Raw genomic sequence first — 20,505 nt, 5'->3', positions numbered from 1 at the left:
GACACGGGGAGAGAGACACGGTGAGAGAGACACGGGGAGACACGGGGAGAGACACGGGAAGAGAGACACGGTGAGACACGGGGAGAGAGACACGGTGAGACACGGGGAGACACGGGGAGACACGAGGAGAGAGACACGGGGAGAGAGACACGGTGAGACACGGGGAGAGAGACACGGGGAGACACGGGGAGAGAGACACGGTGAGAGAGACACCGGGAGAGAGACACGGGGAGAGAGACACGGTGAGACACGGGGAGACATGAGGAGAGAGACACGGGGAGAGAGACACGGGGAGAGAGACACAGGGAGAGAGACACGGGGAGAGAGACACAGGGAGAGAGACACGGGGAGAGAGACACGGGGAGAGAGACACGGGGAGAAAGACACGGGGAGAGAGACACAGGGAGAGAGACACGGGGAGAGAGACACGGGGAGAGAGACACGGGGAGAGAGACATGGGGAGAAAGACACGGGGAGAGAGACACGGTGAGACACGGGGAGAGAGAGAGAGTCAGAGACACGGGGAGACACGGGGAGAGAGACACGGTGAGAGAGACACGGGGAGAGAGACATGGTGAGACACGGGGAGAGAGACACGGGGAGAGAGACACGGGGAGACACGGGTAGAGAGACACGGGGAGAGAGACACAGGGAGAGAGACACGGGGAGAGAGACACGGGGAGAGACACGGGGAGAGAGACACGGGGAGAGAGACACCGGGAGAGAGACACGGGGAGAGAGACACGTGGAGAGAGACACGGTGAGACATGGGGAGACACGGTGAGAGAGACACGGTGAGAGAGACACGGGGAGACACGGGGAGAGAGACACGGTGAGACACGGGGAGAGAGACACGGGGAGAGAGACACGGGGAGACACGGGGAGAGAGACATGGGGAGAGAGACATGGTGAGACACGGGGAGAGAGACACGGGGAGAGAGACACGGGGAGAGAGACACAGGGAGAGAGACACAGGGAGAGAGACACGGGGAGAGAGACACGGGGAGAGAGACACGGGGAAAGAGACACCGGGAGAGAGACACGGGGAGAAAGACACGTGGAGAGAGACACGGTGAGACATGGGGAGACACGGTGAGAGAGACACGGTGAGAGAGACACGGGGAGAGACACGGGGAGAGAGACACGGTGAGACACGGGGAGAGAGACACGGTGAGACACGGGGAGACACGGGGAGACACGGGGAGAGAGACACGGGGAGACACGGGGAGAGAGAAACGGTGAGACACGGGGAGAGAGACACGGTGAGACACGGGGAGAGAGACACGGTGAGACACGGGGAGAGAGACACGGTGAGAGAGACACGGGGAGAGAGACATGGGGAGAGAGACACGGTGAGACACGGGGAGAGAGACACGGTGAGACACGGGGAGAGAGACACGGTGAGACACGGGGAGACACGTGGAGAGAGACACGGTGAGACATGGGGAGACACGGTGAGAGAGACATGGTGAGAGAGACACGGGGAGACACGGGGAGAGAGACACGGTGAGACACGGGGAGAGAGACACGGGGAGAGAGACACGGGGAGACACGGGGAGAGAGACATGGGGAGAGAGACATGGTGAGACACGGGGAGAGAGACACGGGGAGAGAGACACGGGGAGAGAGACACAGGGAGAGAGACACAGGGAGAGAGACACGGGGAGAGAGACACGGGGAGAGAGACACGGGGAAAGAGACACCGGGAGAGAGACACGGGGAGAAAGACACGTGGAGAGAGACACGGTGAGACATGGGGAGACACGGTGAGAGAGACACGGTGAGAGAGACACGGGGAGAGACACGGGGAGAGAGACACGGTGAGACACGGGGAGAGAGACACGGTGAGACACGGGGAGACACGGGGAGACACGGGGAGAGAGACACGGGGAGACACGGGGAGAGAGAAACGGTGAGACACGGGGAGAGAGACACGGTGAGACACGGGGAGAGAGACACGGTGAGACACGGGGAGAGAGACACGGTGAGAGAGACACGGGGAGAGAGACACGGTGAGACACGGGGAGAGAGACACGGTGAGACACGGGGAGACACGGGGAGAGAGACATGGGGAGAGAGACACGGTGAGACACGGGGAGAGAGACACGGGGAGAGAGACACGGGGAGAGAGACACAGGGAGAGAGACACGGGGAGAGAGACACGGGGAGAGAGACACGGGGAGAGAGACACGGGGAGAGAGACACGGGGAGAGAGACACCGGGAGAGAGACACGGGGAGAGAGACACGTGGGGAGAGACACGGTGAGACATGGGGAGACACGGTGAGAGAGACACGGTGAGAGAGACACGGGGAGACACGGGGAGACACGGCGAGGCACGGGGAGAGAGACACGGGGAGAGAGACACGGGGAGACACGGGGAGACACGGGGAGAGAGACACAGGGAGAGAGACACGGAGAGAGAGACACGGGGAGAGAGACACAGGGAGACACGGTGAGAGAGACACGGTGAGAGAGACACGGTGAGAGAGACACGGGGAGAGAGACACGGGGAGAGACGGGGAGACACGGGGTGAGAGACACGGGGAGACACAGGGTGAGAGACACTGGGAGACTCGGGGAGACACGGGCAGACACGGGGAGACACGGGGAGACACGGGGAGACACGGGGAGACACGGGGAGACACGGGGGAGACACGGGGGAGACACGGGGAGACACGGGGAGACATGGGGAGACACGAGATGGGAGACACGGGGAGACACAGGGAGACACGGGGAGACACGGGGGAGACACGGGGAGACACAGGGAGACACAGGGAGACACGGGGAGACACAAGGAGCCACGGGGAGACACGGGGGAGACACGGGGAGACACGGGGGAGACACGGGGAGACACGAGATGGGAGACACGGGGAGAGAGAGAGACGGGGAGACACAGGGAGACACGGGGAGACACAGAGAGACACGGTGAGACACGGTGAGACACGGGGGAGACACGGGGAGACACGGGGAGACACGGGGAGACACGAGATGGGAGACACGGGGAGAGAGAGAGACGGGGAGACACAGGGAGACACGGGGAGACACAGAGAGACACGGGGAGACACGGTGAGACACGGGGGAGACACGGGGAGACACGGGGGAGACACGGTGAGACACGGGGGAGACACGGGGAGACACGGGGGAGACACGGGGAGAGAGAGAGACGGGGAGACACAGGGAGACACGGGGAGACACAGAGAGACACGGTGAGACACGGGGGAGACACGGGGAGACACGGGGGAGACACGGGGAGACACGGGGAGACACGGGGAGACACGAGATGGGAGACACGGGGAGAGAGAGAGACGGGGAGACACAGGGAGACACGGGGAGACACAGAGAGACACGGGGAGACACGGTGAGACACGGGGGAGACACGGGGAGACACGGGGGAGACACGGTGAGACACGGGGGAGACACGGGGAGACACGGGAGAGACACGGGGAGAGAGAGAGACGGGGAGACACAGGGAGAGAGACACGGGGAGAGAGACACAGGGAGAGAGACACGGGGAGAGAGACACGGGGAGAGAGACACGGGGAGAAAGACACGGGGAGAGAGACACAGGGAGAGAGACACGGGGAGAGAGACACGGGGAGAGAGACACGGGGAGAGAGACATGGGGAGAAAGACACGGGGAGAGAGACACGGTGAGACACGGGGAGAGAGAGAGAGTCAGAGACACGGGGAGACACGGGGAGAGAGACACGGTGAGAGAGACACGGGGAGAGAGACATGGTGAGACACGGGGAGAGAGACACGGGGAGAGAGACACGGGGAGACACGGGTAGAGAGACACGGGGAGAGAGACACAGGGAGAGAGACACGGGGAGAGAGACACGGGGAGAGACACGGGGAGAGAGACACGGGGAGAGAGACACCGGGAGAGAGACACGGGGAGAGAGACACGTGGAGAGAGACACGGTGAGACATGGGGAGACACGGTGAGAGAGACACGGTGAGAGAGACACGGGGAGACACGGGGAGAGAGACACGGTGAGACACGGGGAGAGAGACACGGGGAGAGAGACACGGGGAGACACGGGGAGAGAGACATGGGGAGAGAGACATGGTGAGACACGGGGAGAGAGACACGGGGAGAGAGACACGGGGAGAGAGACACAGGGAGAGAGACACAGGGAGAGAGACACGGGGAGAGAGACACGGGGAGAGAGACACGGGGAAAGAGACACCGGGAGAGAGACACGGGGAGAAAGACACGTGGAGAGAGACACGGTGAGACATGGGGAGACACGGTGAGAGAGACACGGTGAGAGAGACACGGGGAGAGACACGGGGAGAGAGACACGGTGAGACACGGGGAGAGAGACACGGTGAGACACGGGGAGACACGGGGAGACACGGGGAGAGAGACACGGGGAGACACGGGGAGAGAGAAACGGTGAGACACGGGGAGAGAGACACGGTGAGACACGGGGAGAGAGACACGGTGAGACACGGGGAGAGAGACACGGTGAGAGAGACACGGGGAGAGAGACATGGGGAGAGAGACACGGTGAGACACGGGGAGAGAGACACGGTGAGACACGGGGAGAGAGACACGGTGAGACACGGGGAGACACGTGGAGAGAGACACGGTGAGACATGGGGAGACACGGTGAGAGAGACATGGTGAGAGAGACACGGGGAGACACGGGGAGAGAGACACGGTGAGACACGGGGAGAGAGACACGGGGAGAGAGACACGGGGAGACACGGGGAGAGAGACATGGGGAGAGAGACATGGTGAGACACGGGGAGAGAGACACGGGGAGAGAGACACGGGGAGAGAGACACAGGGAGAGAGACACAGGGAGAGAGACACGGGGAGAGAGACACGGGGAGAGAGACACGGGGAAAGAGACACCGGGAGAGAGACACGGGGAGAAAGACACGTGGAGAGAGACACGGTGAGACATGGGGAGACACGGTGAGAGAGACACGGTGAGAGAGACACGGGGAGAGACACGGGGAGAGAGACACGGTGAGACACGGGGAGAGAGACACGGTGAGACACGGGGAGACACGGGGAGACACGGGGAGAGAGACACGGGGAGACACGGGGAGAGAGAAACGGTGAGACACGGGGAGAGAGACACGGTGAGACACGGGGAGAGAGACACGGTGAGACACGGGGAGAGAGACACGGTGAGAGAGACACGGGGAGAGAGACACGGTGAGACACGGGGAGAGAGACACGGTGAGACACGGGGAGACACGGGGAGAGAGACATGGGGAGAGAGACACGGTGAGACACGGGGAGAGAGACACGGGGAGAGAGACACGGGGAGAGAGACACAGGGAGAGAGACACGGGGAGAGAGACACGGGGAGAGAGACACGGGGAGAGAGACACGGGGAGAGAGACACGGGGAGAGAGACACCGGGAGAGAGACACGGGGAGAGAGACACGTGGGGAGAGACACGGTGAGACATGGGGAGACACGGTGAGAGAGACACGGTGAGAGAGACACGGGGAGACACGGGGAGACACGGCGAGGCACGGGGAGAGAGACACGGGGAGAGAGACACGGGGAGACACGGGGAGACACGGGGAGAGAGACACAGGGAGAGAGACACGGAGAGAGAGACACGGGGAGAGAGACACAGGGAGACACGGTGAGAGAGACACGGTGAGAGAGACACGGTGAGAGAGACACGGGGAGAGAGACACGGGGAGAGACGGGGAGACACGGGGTGAGAGACACGGGGAGACACAGGGTGAGAGACACTGGGAGACTCGGGGAGACACGGGCAGACACGGGGAGACACGGGGAGACACGGGGAGACACGGGGAGACACGGGGAGACACGGGGGAGACACGGGGGAGACACGGGGAGACACGGGGAGACATGGGGAGACACGAGATGGGAGACACGGGGAGACACAGGGAGACACGGGGAGACACGGGGGAGACACGGGGAGACACAGGGAGACACAGGGAGACACGGGGAGACACAAGGAGCCACGGGGAGACACGGGGGAGACACGGGGAGACACGGGGGAGACACGGGGAGACACGAGATGGGAGACACGGGGAGAGAGAGAGACGGGGAGACACAGGGAGACACGGGGAGACACAGAGAGACACGGTGAGACACGGTGAGACACGGGGGAGACACGGGGAGACACGGGGAGACACGGGGAGACACGAGATGGGAGACACGGGGAGAGAGAGAGACGGGGAGACACAGGGAGACACGGGGAGACACAGAGAGACACGGGGAGACACGGTGAGACACGGGGGAGACACGGGGAGACACGGGGGAGACACGGTGAGACACGGGGGAGACACGGGGAGACACGGGGGAGACACGGGGAGAGAGAGAGACGGGGAGACACAGGGAGACACGGGGAGACACAGAGAGACACGGTGAGACACGGGGGAGACACGGGGAGACACGGGGGAGACACGGGGAGACACGGGGAGACACGGGGAGACACGAGATGGGAGACACGGGGAGAGAGAGAGACGGGGAGACACAGGGAGACACGGGGAGACACAGAGAGACACGGGGAGACACGGTGAGACACGGGGGAGACACGGGGAGACACGGGGGAGACACGGTGAGACACGGGGGAGACACGGGGAGACACGGGGGAGACACGGGGAGAGAGAGAGACGGGGAGACACAGGGAGACACGGGGAGACACAGAGAGACACGGTGAGACACGGGGGAGACACGGGGAGACACGGGGAGACCTTTCGGAATAGCAGGAGTTTCCTTGCGAGCTCCGGGGAGGCGACGGCGCCGTGTGTGCGGGACACGAGCTGTAGCAGCAGAGACACGTGGTGGGACAGAGACACGGGGTCCTCGAGCTCACGACACAGGTGCTGTCTGAGGACACACAGAGACACACAGAGACACACAGAGACACACACGGAGACACACACAGTGAGACACACACAGAGACACGTGGTGGGACAGAGACACGGGGTCCTCGAGCTCACGACGCAGGTGCTGTCTGAGGACACACAGAGACACACAGAGACACACAGAGACACACACGGAGACACACACAGTGAGACACAGTGAGACACACACAGAGACACGTGGTGGGACAGAGACACGGGGTCCTCGAGCTCACGACACAGGTGCTGTCTGAGGACACACAGAGACACACAGAGACACACACAGAGACACAGTGAGACACAGAGACACAGTGAGACACACAGAGACACACAGAAACACACAGAGACACACACACAGAGACACACACAGAGACACACACACAGAGACACACACAGAGAGACACACAGTGAGACAGTGAGACACACACACAGAGACACACAGAGACACACAGAGAGACACACAGAGAGACACACAGTGAGACAGAGAGACACACAGAGACACACAGAGACACACACAGTGAGACACACACACAGAGACACACACAGTGAGACACACACAGTGAGACACACACAGTGAGACACACACACAGAGACACACAGAGACACACAGAGACACAGAGACACACACAGTGAGACACACAGAGACACACACACAGAGACACACACACAGAGACACACACAGTGAGACACACACAGTGAGACACACACAGAGACACGTGGTGGGAGAGAGACACGGGGTCCTCGAGCTCACGACACAGGTGCTGTCTGAGGACACACAGAGACACACAGAGACACACACAGAGACACAGTGAGACACAGAGACACAGTGAGACACACAGAGACACACAGAAACACACAGAGACACACAGAGACACACACACAGAGACACACACGGAGACACACACACAGTGAGACACAGTGAGACACAGTGAGACACACACACAGATACACAGTGAGACACACACAGAGACACACAGAGACACACACAGAGACACACAGTGACACAGTGAGACACAGAGACACACAAAGACACACAGAGACACACAGTGACACAGTGAGACACAGAGACACACAAAGACACACAGAGACACACAGTGACACAGTGAGACACAGAGACACACAAAGACACACAGAGACACACAGTGACACAGTGAGACACAGAGACACACACAGAGACACACAGAGACACAGAGAGACACACAGTGAGATACAGAGAGACACACAGTGAGACACAGAGAGACACACACAGAGACACACAGAGAGACACACAGACACACAGAGAGACACACACAGAGACACACACAGAGACACACACAGAGACACACAGAGACACACAGAGACACACAGAGAGAGACACACACACAGAGACACACAGAGACACACAGTGACACAGAGACACACAGAGACACACAGAGAGAGACACACACACAGAGACACACAGAGACACAGTGAGACACAGAGACAGTGAGACACACAGAGACACACAGAGACACACAGAGACACACACAGAGACACACAGAGACACAGTGAGACACAGAGACACACAAAGACACACAGAGACACACAGTGACACAGTGAGACACAGAGACACACACAGAGACACACAGAGACACAGAGAGACACACAGTGAGATACAGAGAGACACACAGTGAGACACAGAGAGACACACAGTGACACAGAGACACACAGAGACACACAGAGAGAGACACACACACAGAGACACACACACAGAGACACACAGAGACACAGTGAGACACAGAGACAGTGAGACACACAGAGACACACAGAGACACACAGAGACACACACAGAGACACACAGAGACACAGTGAGACACAGAGACAGTGAGACACACAGAGACACACAGAGACACACAGAGACACACAGTGAGACACACACATAGTGAGACACAGTGAGACACACACACAGAGACACAGTGAGACACAGTGAGACACACAGACACACACAGAGACACACAGAGACACACACAGAGACACACACAGAGACACAGTGAGACACAGAGACACAGTGAGACACACACAGAGACACACACAGAGACACAGTGAGACACAGAGACACAGTGAGACACACACAGAGACACACACAGAGACACAGTGAGACACACACAGAGACACACACAGAGACACACACAGAGACACACACAGAGACACACAGTGAGACAGTGAGACACACACACAGAGACACACAGAGACACACAGAGACACAGAGACACACACAGTGAGACACACACAGTGAGACACAGTGAGACACACACAGAGACACGTGGTGGGAGAGAGACACGGGGTCCTCGAGCTCACGACACAGGTGCTGTCTGAGGACACACAGAGACACACACGGAGACACACACAGAGACACAGTGAGACACACACACAGATACACAGTGAGACACACACAGAGACACACAGAGACACACAGAGACACACACAGAGACACACAGAGACACACAGAGACACACAGAGACACACAGTGACACAGAGACACACAGTGACACACAGAGACACACAGAGACACACAGTGACACAGAGACACACAGTGACACACAGAGACACACAGAGACACACAGTGACACAGAGACACACAGAGACACACAGAGACACACAGAGACACACAGTGACACAGAGACACACAGTGACACACAGAGACACACAGAGACACACAGAGACACACAGTGACACACAGAGACACACAGTGACACAGAGACACACAGTGACACACAGAGACACACAGAGACACACAGTGACACAGAGACACACAGTGACACACAGAGACACACAGAGACACACAGAGACACACAGTGACACACAGAGACACACAGAGACACACAGAGACACACAGAGACACACAGTGACACACAGAGACACACAGAGACACACAGTGACACACAGAGACACACAGAGACACACAGAGACACACAGTGACACACAGAGACACACAGAGACACACAGTGACACACAGTGACACACAGTGACACACAGAGACACACAGAGACACACAGAGACACACAGTGACACACAGAGACACACAGTGACACACAGTGACACACAGTGACACACAGAGACACACAGAGACACACAGAGACACACAGTGACACACAGAGACACACAGAGACACACAGAGACACACAGTGACACACAGAGACACACAGTGACACAGAGACACACAGTGACACACAGAGACACACAGAGACACACAGTGACACAGAGACACACAGAGAGAGACACACACACACAGAGACACGACGCTGTGTGTGCGAGACACGAGCTGTAGCAGCAGAGACACGTGGTGGGACAGAGACACGGGGTCCTCGAGCTCACGACACAGGTGCTGTCTGAGGACACACAGAGACACACACGGAGACACACACAGAGACACACACAGAGACACAGTGAGACACAGAGACACAGTGAGACACACAGAGACACACAGAAACACAGAGACACACACAATGAGACACACAGAGAGACAGTGAGACACACAGAGACACACAGAGACACACAGAGACACACAGAGACACACAGAGACACACACACAGAGACACACAGAGACACACAGAGAGACACACAGAGAGACACACAGTGAGACAGAGAGACACACAGAGACACACAGAGACACACACAGTGAGACACACACACAGAGACACACACAGTGAGACACACACACAGAGACACACACAGAGACACACACAGTGAGACACACACAGTGAGACACACACAGTGAGACACAGTGAGACACACACAGAGACACGTGGTGGGACAGAGACACGGGGTCCTCGAGCTCACGACACAGGTGCTGTCTGAGGACACACAGAGACACACAGAGACACACACAGAGACACAGTGAGACACAGAGACACAGTGAGACACACAGAGATACACAGAAACACACAGAGACACACAGAGACACACACACAGAGACACACACAGAGACACACACACAGAGACACACACGGAGACACACAGAGACACAGAGACACACAGAGACACACAGAGACACACAGAGACACAGAGACACACACAGTGAGACACACACAGTGAGACACAGTGAGACACACACAGAGACACGTGGTGGGACAGAGACACGGGGTCCTCGAGCTCACGACACAGGTGCTGTCTGAGGACACACAGAGACACACAGAGACACACAGAGACACACACGGAGACACACACAGTGAGACACAGTGAGACACACACACAGTGAGACACAGTGAGACACACACACAGAGACACAGTGAGACACAGTGAGACACACAGAGACACACACAGAGACACACACACAGTGACACACAGAGACACACAGAGACACAGAGACACACAGTGAGACAGTGACACACACGGAGACACAGTGAGACACAGAGACACACACAGAGACACACAGAGACACACAGAGACACACACAGAGACACACAGAGACACACAGAGACACACACAGAGACACACACAGAGACACACAGAGACACACAGAGACACAGAGACACACAGAGACACACACAGAGACACACAGTGAGACACACAGAGACACAGAGACACACAGAGACACAGTGAGACAGTGAGACACAGAGACACACACAGTGACACACACAGTGAGACACAGAGACACACAGAGACACACAGGGAGACACAGAGACAGTGAGACACAGTGAGACACACAGAGACACACAGAGACACACAGAGACACACAGGGAGACACACAGGGAGACACAGAGACAGTGAGACACAGTGAGACACACAGAGACACACAGAGACACACACAGAGACACACAGGGAGACACAGAGACAGTGAGACACAGTGAGACACACAGAGACACACAGAGACACACACAGAGACACACAGGGAGACACAGAGACAGTGAGACACAGTGACACACACAGTGAGACAGTGAGACACACAGAGAGACACACAGAGAGACACACAGTGAGACAGTGAGACACACACACAGAGACACACAGAGACACACAGAGACACACACAGAGAGACACACAGTGAGACAGTGAGACACACACACAGTGAGACACACAGAGATACACAGAGACACACAGAGACACAGAGACACACAGAGACACACAGAGACACACAGTGACACACAAAGACACACACACAGTGAGACACACACACAGTGAGACACACACGGAGACACACAGTGAGACACACACAGAGAAACACAGTGAGACACAGAGACACACAGAGACACAGAGACACACAGAGACACACAGAGACACACAAAGACACACACACAGTGAGACACACACACAGTGAGACACACACGGAGACACACAGTGAGACACACACAGAGACACACAGTGAGACACACACAGATACAGTGAGACACAGAGACACAGAGAGACACAGTGAGACAGGGACACACAGAGACACACAGAGACACACAGAGACACACAAAGACACATAGACACACAGAGAGACACACAGAGACACAGAGACACACAGAGACACACAGTGAGTGAGTGAGTGGGTGGGTGAGTGGGTGGGTGAGTGGGTGAGTGGGTCAGTGAGTGAGTGGGTGAGTGGGTGGGTGAGTGAGTGAGTGAGTGGGTGAGTGAGTAAGTGAGTGACTGAGCGAGTGAGTGAGTGAGTGAGTGAGTGAAAGAGTGAGTGAGTGAGTGGGTGGGTGAGTGGGTGAGTGAGTGAGTGAGTGGGTGGGTGAGTGGGTGAGTGAGTGGGTGAGTGAGTAAGTGAGTGACTGAGCGAGTGAGTGAGTGAGTGAGTGAGTGAAAGAGTGAGTGAGTGAGTGAGTGAGTGAGTGAGTGGGTGAGTGGGTGAGTGGGTGTGTGAGTGGGTGAGTGGGAAAGTGGATGAGCGAGCGAGCGAACGGGTGAGTGGGTGAGTGAGTGAGTGAGTGGGTGAGTGGGTGGGTGAGTGAGTGAGTAGGTGAGTGGGTGGGTGGCTGAGTGAGTGAGTGACTGAGCGAGTGGGTGAGTGGGTGAGTGGGTGAGTGAGTGAGTGGGTGTGTGAGTGAGTGAATGGGTGAGTGGGTGAGCGAGTGACTGAGCGAGTGAGTGAGTGAGCGAGCGAGTGAGTGAGTGAGTGGGTGAGTGAGTGAGTGAAAGAGTGAGTGAGTGAGTGAGTGAGTGGGTGAGTGGGTGTGTGAGTGGGTGAGTGGGAAAGTGGATGAGCGAGCGAGCGAACGGGTGAGTGGGTGAGTGAGTGAGTGAGTGGGTGAGTGGGTGGGTGAGTGAGTGAGTAGGTGAGTGGGTGGGTGGCTGAGTGAGTGAGTGACTGAGCGAGTGGGTGAGTGGGTGAGTGGGTGAGTGAGTGAGTGGGTGTGTGAGTGAGTGAATGGGTGAGTGGGTGAGCGAGTGACTGAGCGAGTGAGTGAGTGAGCGAGCGAGTGAGTGAGTGAGTGGGTGAGTGGCTGAGTGAGTGGGTGAGCGAGCGAGCGAGCGGGTGAGTGGATGAGTGAGTGGGTGAGCGAGCGAGTGAGCGAGTGAGTGAGTGGGTGAGTGGGTGACTAAGTGACTGAGTGGCTGAGTAGGTGGGTGAGTGGGTGAGTGAGTGAGTGAGTGAGTGACTGAGTGAGTGGTGAGTGAGTGGGTGAGTGAGTGGGTGAGTGAGTGGGTGAGTGAGTGGGTGAGTAGGTGAGTGAGTGAGTGGGTGAGTGAGTGGGTGAGTAGGTGAGTGAGTGAGTGAGTGGGTGAGTGAGTGGGTGAGTGAGTGGGTGGAGACGCGTGAGAGTGAGTGAGTGGGTGAGTGAGTGGGTGAGTGAGTGGGTGAGTAGGTGAGTGAGTGAGTGAGTGAGTGGGTGAGTGAGTGGGTGAGTAGGTGAGTGAGTGAGTGAGTGGGTGAGTGAGTGGGTGAGTAGGTGAGTGAGTGAGTGAGTGGGTGAGTGAGTGGGTGAGTGAGTGAGTGGGTGGGTGAGTGAGTGAGTGGGTGGGTGAGTGGGTGGGTGGGTGAGTGAGTGGGTGGGTGAGTGAGTGGGTGGGTGGGTGAGTGGGTGAGTGGGTGAGTGAGTGAGTGAGTGGGTGAGTGGGTGAGTGGGTGAGTGAGTGAGTGGGTGAGTGGGTGGGTAGGTGGGTGAGTGAGTGAGTGAGTGAGTGGGTGAGTGAGTGAGTGAGTGGGTGAGTGAGTGGGTGAGTGGGTGAGTGAGTGGGTGAGTGAGTGAGTGGGTGAGTGAGTGAGTGAGTGGGTGAGTGAGTGAGTGAGTGGGTGAGTGAGTGGGTGAGTGAGTGAGTGAGTGGGTGAGTGAGTGGGTGGGTGAGTGGGTGAGTGAGTGGGTGAGTGAGTGGGTGAGTGGGTGGGTGGGTGAGTGAGTGGGTGAGTGAGTGAGTGAGTGGGTGAGTGAGTGGGCGGGTGAGTGGGTGAGTGAGTGGGTGAGTGAGTGAGTGGGTGGGTGAGTGAGTGGGTGAGTGAGTGGTTGGGTGGGTGGGTGGGTGAGTGAGTGAGTGAGTGAGTGAGTGGTTGGGTGGGTGAGTGAGTGAGTGAGTGAGTGGGTGAGTGAGTGTGTGAGTAGGTGAGTGAGTGAGTGAGTGGGTGAGTGAGTGGGTGAGTGGGTGAGTGAGTGGGTGAGTGAGTGGGTGAGTGAGTGAGTGGGTGAGTGAGTGGGTGAGTGAGTGAGTGAGTGAGTGGGTGAGTGAGTGAGTGAGTGGGTGAGTGAGTGAGTGGGTGAGTGAGTGGTTGGGTGGCTGAGTGAGTGGGTGAGTGAGTGGGTGGGTGAGTGAGTGGGTGAGTGGGTGAGTGAGTGAGTGGGTGAGTGAGTGGGTGAGTGAGTGAGTGGGTGGGTGAGTGAGTGGGTGAGTGAGTGGGTGAGTGAGTGGGTGAGTGAGTGGTTGGGTGGCTGAGTGAGTGGGTGAGTGGGTGAGTGAGTGAGTGAGTGGGTGAGTGGGTGAGTGAGTGGGTGAGTGAGTGTGTGAGTAGGTGAGTGAGTGAGTGAGTGAGTGGGTGAGTGGGTGGGTGAGTGAGTGGGTGAGTGGGTGGTGAGTGCTCACCGAGAGATCTCTGTGATGAGCTCCGTGTGGAGGACGGCTGAGTGGGTGGAGACGCGGGAGTGAGTGAGTGAGTGGGTGAGTGGGTGGGTGAGTGAGTGGGTGAGTGGGTGGGTGAGTGAGTGGGTGAGTGGGTGGGTGAGTAAGCGGGTGAGTGGGTAAGTGGGTGAGTGGGTGAGTGGGTGAGTGAGTGGGTGAGTGAGTGAGTGGGTGAGCGGGTGAGTGGGTGACTAAGTGACTGAGTAAGTGGGTGAGTGAGTGAGTGAGTGGGTGAGTGGTGATGCTCACCGAGAGATCTCTGTGATGAGCTCCGTGTGCAGGACGGGCTGAGTGGGTGGAGACGCGGGAGAGGTCAAAGGCCTCCACAAGCCGCTCAAGCGAGGAGGTATTACAGCCCTCTAGACCATCACCAACATCACCAACATCACCAACATCACCATCAACATCATCATCATCATCATCACCATCAACATCATCAACATCACCATCAACATCATCATCAACATCATGAACATCATCAACATCATCACCAACATCATCAACATCACCAACATCACCAACATCATCATCAACATCATCATCATCAACATCATCATCATCAACATCATCATCATCAACATCATCATCATCATCAACATCATCATCATCAACATCATCATCATCAACATCACCATCATCATCATCAACATCACCATCACCAACATCATCATCACCAACATCACCACCTCCATCAATGCCACCAACACCACCCACCCACTGACTCACTCACCCACTCACTCACTCACTCACCCACTCACTCACCCACTCACTCACTCACCCACTCACTCACCACTCACTCACTCACCCACCCACTCACTCACCCACCCACTCACCCACTCACTCACCCACCCACTCACTCACTCACCCACTCACTCACTCACCCACTCACTCACTCACCCACTCACTCCACTCACTCACCCACTCACTCACTCACCAACTCACTCACTCACTCACCCACTCACTCACTCACTCACCCACTCACTCACTCACCCACTCACTCACCCACTCACTCACTCACTCACCCACGCACTCACCCACCCACCCACTCACCCACCCACCCACTCACCCACTCACCCACCCACTCACTCACTCACCCACTCACCCACCCACCCACCCACTCCACCCACCCACTCACCCACCCACTCACTCACCCACTCACCCACCCACCCACCCACCCACCCACTCACTCACTCACCCACCCACTCACCCACCCCACTCACCCACCCACTCACCCACCCACTCACCCACCCACTCACCCACCCACCCACTCACCACCCACCCACTCACTCACCCACCACTCACCCCCCACCCACTCACCCACCCACCCACCAACTCACCCACCACCCACCCACTCACCCACCCACCCACTCACCCACCCACCCACCCACCCACTCACCCACCACTCACCCACCCACCCACCCACCCACCACTCACTCACCCACTCACCCACTCACTCACCCACCCACCCACCCACTCACTCACCCACCCCACCCACTCACCTCACCCACCCACCCACCCACTCACCACCCACCACCCACCCACCCATTCACTCACCCACCCACCCACCCACTCACCCACCCACCCACCCACCCACCACTCACCCACCCACCCACTCACCCACCCACCCACCCACCCACTCACCACCCACTCACCCACCCACCCACCCACCCACCCACTCACTCACCCACTCACCCACTCACTCACCCACCCACCCCACCCACTCACTCACCCACCCACCCACTCACTCACCCACCCACCCCACCCACTCACCCACCCACCCACCCACCCATTCACTCACCCACCCACCCACCCACTCACCCACCCACCCACCCACCCATTCACTCACCCACCCACCCCACCCACTCACCCACCCACCCACCCACTCACTCACCCACTCACACCACTCACCCACCCACTCACTCACCCACTCACCCACCCACTCACTCCCCCCACTCACCCACTCACCCACCCACCCACCCACTCACCCCTGAACCCCCCACCACAGTGGGTGAGTAGCTGCAGGAGGACGAAAGGAGGTGGACGCCGCGCTCCCTGTAGCTCTCCACCGAGTCGTCCCCACGCCGCTTGGACAGCTTCAGGCCGTCGGGCCCCATGAGCAGCGGCAGGTGGGCAAAGTGGGGGGGGGGGGCTGGGGATGGTGGGGGGGGTGAGGGGGGGGGTGGGGGGGGGGTGAGGGGGGGGGGTGGGGGGGTGAGGGGGGGGGTGGGGGGGGTGAGGGGGGGGGTGGGGGGGTGAGGGGGGGGGTGGGGGGGGTGAGTGGGTGAGTGAGTGGGTGAGTGAGTGAGTGAGTGGGTGAGTGAGTGGGTGAGTGAGTGGGTGGAGACGCGTGAGAGTGAGTGAGTGAGTGGGTGAGTGAGTGAGTGACTGACTGACTGAGTGACTGAGTGACTGAGCGAGTGACTGGAGTGAGTGACTGACTGACTGAGTGATTGAGTGGATGACTGAGTGACTGAGCGAGTGACTGACTGACTGAGTGATTGAGTGGGGGGGGGGGGGAGGGGGTGGGGGGGTAAGTGAGTGACTGAGTGAGTGACTGACTGACTGAGTGACTGAGTGACTGAGCGAGTGACTGAGTGAGTGACTGACTGACTGAGTGATTGAGTGGATGACTGAGTGACTGAGTGAGTGAGTGACTGAGCGAGTGACTGAGTGAGTGACTGACTGACTGAGTGACTGAGCGAGTGACTGAGTGGGGTGACTGACTGACTGAGTGATTGAGTGGATGACTGAGTGACTGAGTGAGTGAGTGACTGAGCGAGTGACTGAGTGAGTGAGTGAGTGAGCGAGTGTGAGCGACTGAGTGACTGAATGGGTGACTGACTGACTGAGTGATTGAGTGGATGACTGAGTGACTGAGTGACTGAGTGAGTGAGCGAGCGACTGAGTGACTGAGTGAGCGAGTGAGTGACTGAGCGAGTGACTGACTGAGTGACTGAGTGACTGACTGAGTGACTGAGTGAGTGAGTGACTGAGTGAGTGACTGAGCGAATGACTGACTGAGTGACTGAGTGAGCGATGTGAGCGAGTGAGCGAGTGACTGAGTGACTGACTGAGTGACTGACTGACTGAGTGAGCGACTGAGCGAATGACTGAGCGAGTGACTGAGCGAGCGAGGTGACTGACTGAGTGACTGAGTGAGGCGAGTGTGAGCGAGTGAGCGACTGAATGACAGAGCGACGCGAGCGAAGTGAGCGAGTGACTGAGTGACTGACTGACTGAGTGAGCGACTGAGCGAATGACTGAGCGAGTGACTGAGCGAGCGAGTGACTGACTGAGTGACTGAGTGAGCGAGTGGCTGAGTGAGCGAGCGAGTGAGTGACTGACTGAGTGACTGACTGACTGAGTGAGCGACTGAGCGAATGACTGAGCGAGTGACTGAGCGAGCGAGTGACTGACTGAGTGACTGAGTGAGCGAGTGACTGAGTGAGCGAGCGAGTGAGTGACTGACTGAGTGACTGACTGACTGAGTGAGCGACTGAGCGAATGACTGAGCGAGTGACTGAGCGAGCGAGTGACTGACTGAGTGACTGAGTGAGCGAGTGGCTGAGTGAGCGATGCGAGCGACTGAATGACAGAGCGAGCGAGCGAGTGAGCGAGTGACTGAGTGACTGACTGACTGAGTGAGCGACTGAGCGAGCGAGTGACTGACTGAGTGACTGAGTGAGCGAAGTGGCTGAGGTGAGCGATGCGAGCGACTGAATGACAGAGCGGAGCGAGCGAGTGAGCGAGTGACTGACTGAGTGTGTGAGCGACTGAGTGAGCGACTGAGCGAGCGACTGAGCGAGCGAGTGACTGACTGAGTGACTGAGTGAGCGAGTGAGCGAGTGAGCGAGTGACCGAGTGACTGACTGAGTGACTGAGTGAGCGACTGAGCGAGTGGCTGAGTGAGCGAGCGAGCGACTGAATGACAGAGCGAGCGAGCGAGTGAGCGAGTGAGCTCACCCATAGGTGTCCGTGTGCTGCAGGGCGTGGTGGATCTGCAGGTGCTTGCTGGTGGACACCAGCCACTCGACCCCACGCAGGACATGAGTCACCCCCATCGCCCGATCGTCCACCACGGAGGCCAGGTGGTAGGTGGGACGACCGTCGCTCTTTAACAGGATCGGGTCGCCTTCCACGGAGCCGACCTAAAGGTGGGACAGACACGGGGGGGAGAGGGGGGGTGGGTGAGTGGGTGGGTGGGTGGGTGGGTGGGGTGAGTGGGGTGGGTGAGTGGGTGAGTGAGTGAGTGGGTGAGTGGGTGGGTGGGTGAGTGAGTGAGTGGGTGAGTGGGTGGGGTGGGTGAGTGAGTGGGTGGGTGGGTGGGTGAGTGGGTGGGTGGGTGGGTGAGTGGGTGGGTGGGTGGGGTGAGTGGGTGGGGTGAGGGAGTGGGTGGGTGAGTGAGTGGGTGGGTGAGTGAGTGGGTGGGGTCAGTGGGTGGGGTGGGTGAGTGGGTGGGTGAGTGGGGTGGGTGAGGGAGTGGGTGGGTGAGTGAGTGGGTGGGTGAGTTGAGTGGGTGGGTGGGTGGGTGGGTGAGTGAGTGGGTGGGTGGGTGAGTGAGTGGGTGGGTGGGTGGGTGGGTGGGTGGGTGAGTGGGTGGGTGGGTGGGTGAGTGGGTGGGTGGGTGGGTGGAGTGGGGTGGGTGAGTAGGTGAGTGGGGTGGGTGGGTGAGTAGGTGAGTGGGTGGGTGAGTAGGTGAGTGGGTGGGTGAGTGGTGGGTGGGTGAGTGGGTGGGTAGGTGAGTGGTGTGGGTGGGTGAGTGGGTGGGTGGGTGGGTGGGTGAGTGGGTTGAGTGGGTGGGTGGGTGGGTGAGGGAGTGGGTGGGTGAGTGGGTGAGTGGGTGGGTGGGTGAGTGTGTGGGTGGGTGGGTGGGTGAGTGGGGTGAGTGGGTGAGTGGGTGGGTGAGGGAGTGGGTGGGTGAGTGGGTGAGTGAGTGGGTGGGTCGGTGGGTGGGGTGAGTGGGTGGGTGGGTGGGTGAGTGGGTGAGTGGGTGAGTGGGTGGGTGAGTGGGTGAGTGGGTGGGTGGGTGAGTGAGTGGGTGAGTGAATGAGTGGGTGACTGAGTGAGTGGGTGACTGAGTGACTGACTGAGTGACTGACTGACTGTGTGACTGAGTGACTGAGTGACTGACTGACTGAGTGAGTGAGTGAGGAACCTGGTGAGTGGTGAGCCCATACACGAGGTCGTCATGGTGACAGTCTGCGAGGTTGCTATGGAGACGGAGCCGTACCACGTGGGGTGCCCCCCCAGCAGCTCGCCGCTCAGCCTCAAGCGGACACACGGAGCGACAGCGGTTGTCATACCTAGAGGGGTGGACAACACACTCACCCACTCACTCACCCACTCACCCACCCACTCAGTCAGTCACTCAGTCACTCACCCCACTCAGTCACTCACTCACCCACCCACCCACTTCACTCACTCACCCACTCACCCCACTCACCCACTCACTCACCCACTCACCCACTCACTCACCCACTCACCCACCCACCCACCCACTCACCCACTCACCCACCCACCCACTCACCCACTCACCCACCCACTCACCCACCCACCCACCCACTCACCCACTCACTCACCCACTCACCCCACCCACCCACCCACCCACCCACCTGGGTGTGAGGCCTTCCCGCAGGGCTGTGTGTCGCAGGATGGCGAG

At 58.6% G+C, this 20,505-nt stretch overlaps 1 long non-coding RNA gene across 2 annotated transcripts; it reads right to left on the bottom strand.

Annotated features, from left to right (window-relative positions):
- Positions 1–10,108: 10,108 nt before the first annotated feature.
- LOC144955594 (uncharacterized) lies at positions 10,109–20,505 on the bottom strand. 2 transcript variants are annotated; one of them, XR_013641728.1, is made up of 6 exons: positions 20,459–20,505; positions 20,002–20,149; positions 18,810–18,994; positions 16,832–16,995; positions 15,096–15,205; positions 10,109–10,201 (listed from the first exon to the last, which is right to left on the bottom strand). It is a non-coding gene; the product is annotated as an uncharacterized LOC144955594 (long non-coding RNA). The 2 variants fall into 2 exon arrangements; XR_013641729.1 differs by lacking the exons at positions 10,109–10,201; positions 15,096–15,205; positions 16,832–16,995 and adding an exon at positions 17,309–17,336.

Source organism: Lampetra fluviatilis, unplaced genomic scaffold (assembly GCF_964198595.1).
Source record: "Lampetra fluviatilis unplaced genomic scaffold, kcLamFluv1.1 SCAFFOLD_1335, whole genome shotgun sequence".
Classification (NCBI taxonomy): domain Eukaryota; kingdom Metazoa; phylum Chordata; class Hyperoartia; order Petromyzontiformes; family Petromyzontidae; genus Lampetra; species Lampetra fluviatilis.
Note: the sequence above shows the minus strand (reverse complement) of the source record. Positions and strands in the feature narration are given on the sequence as shown.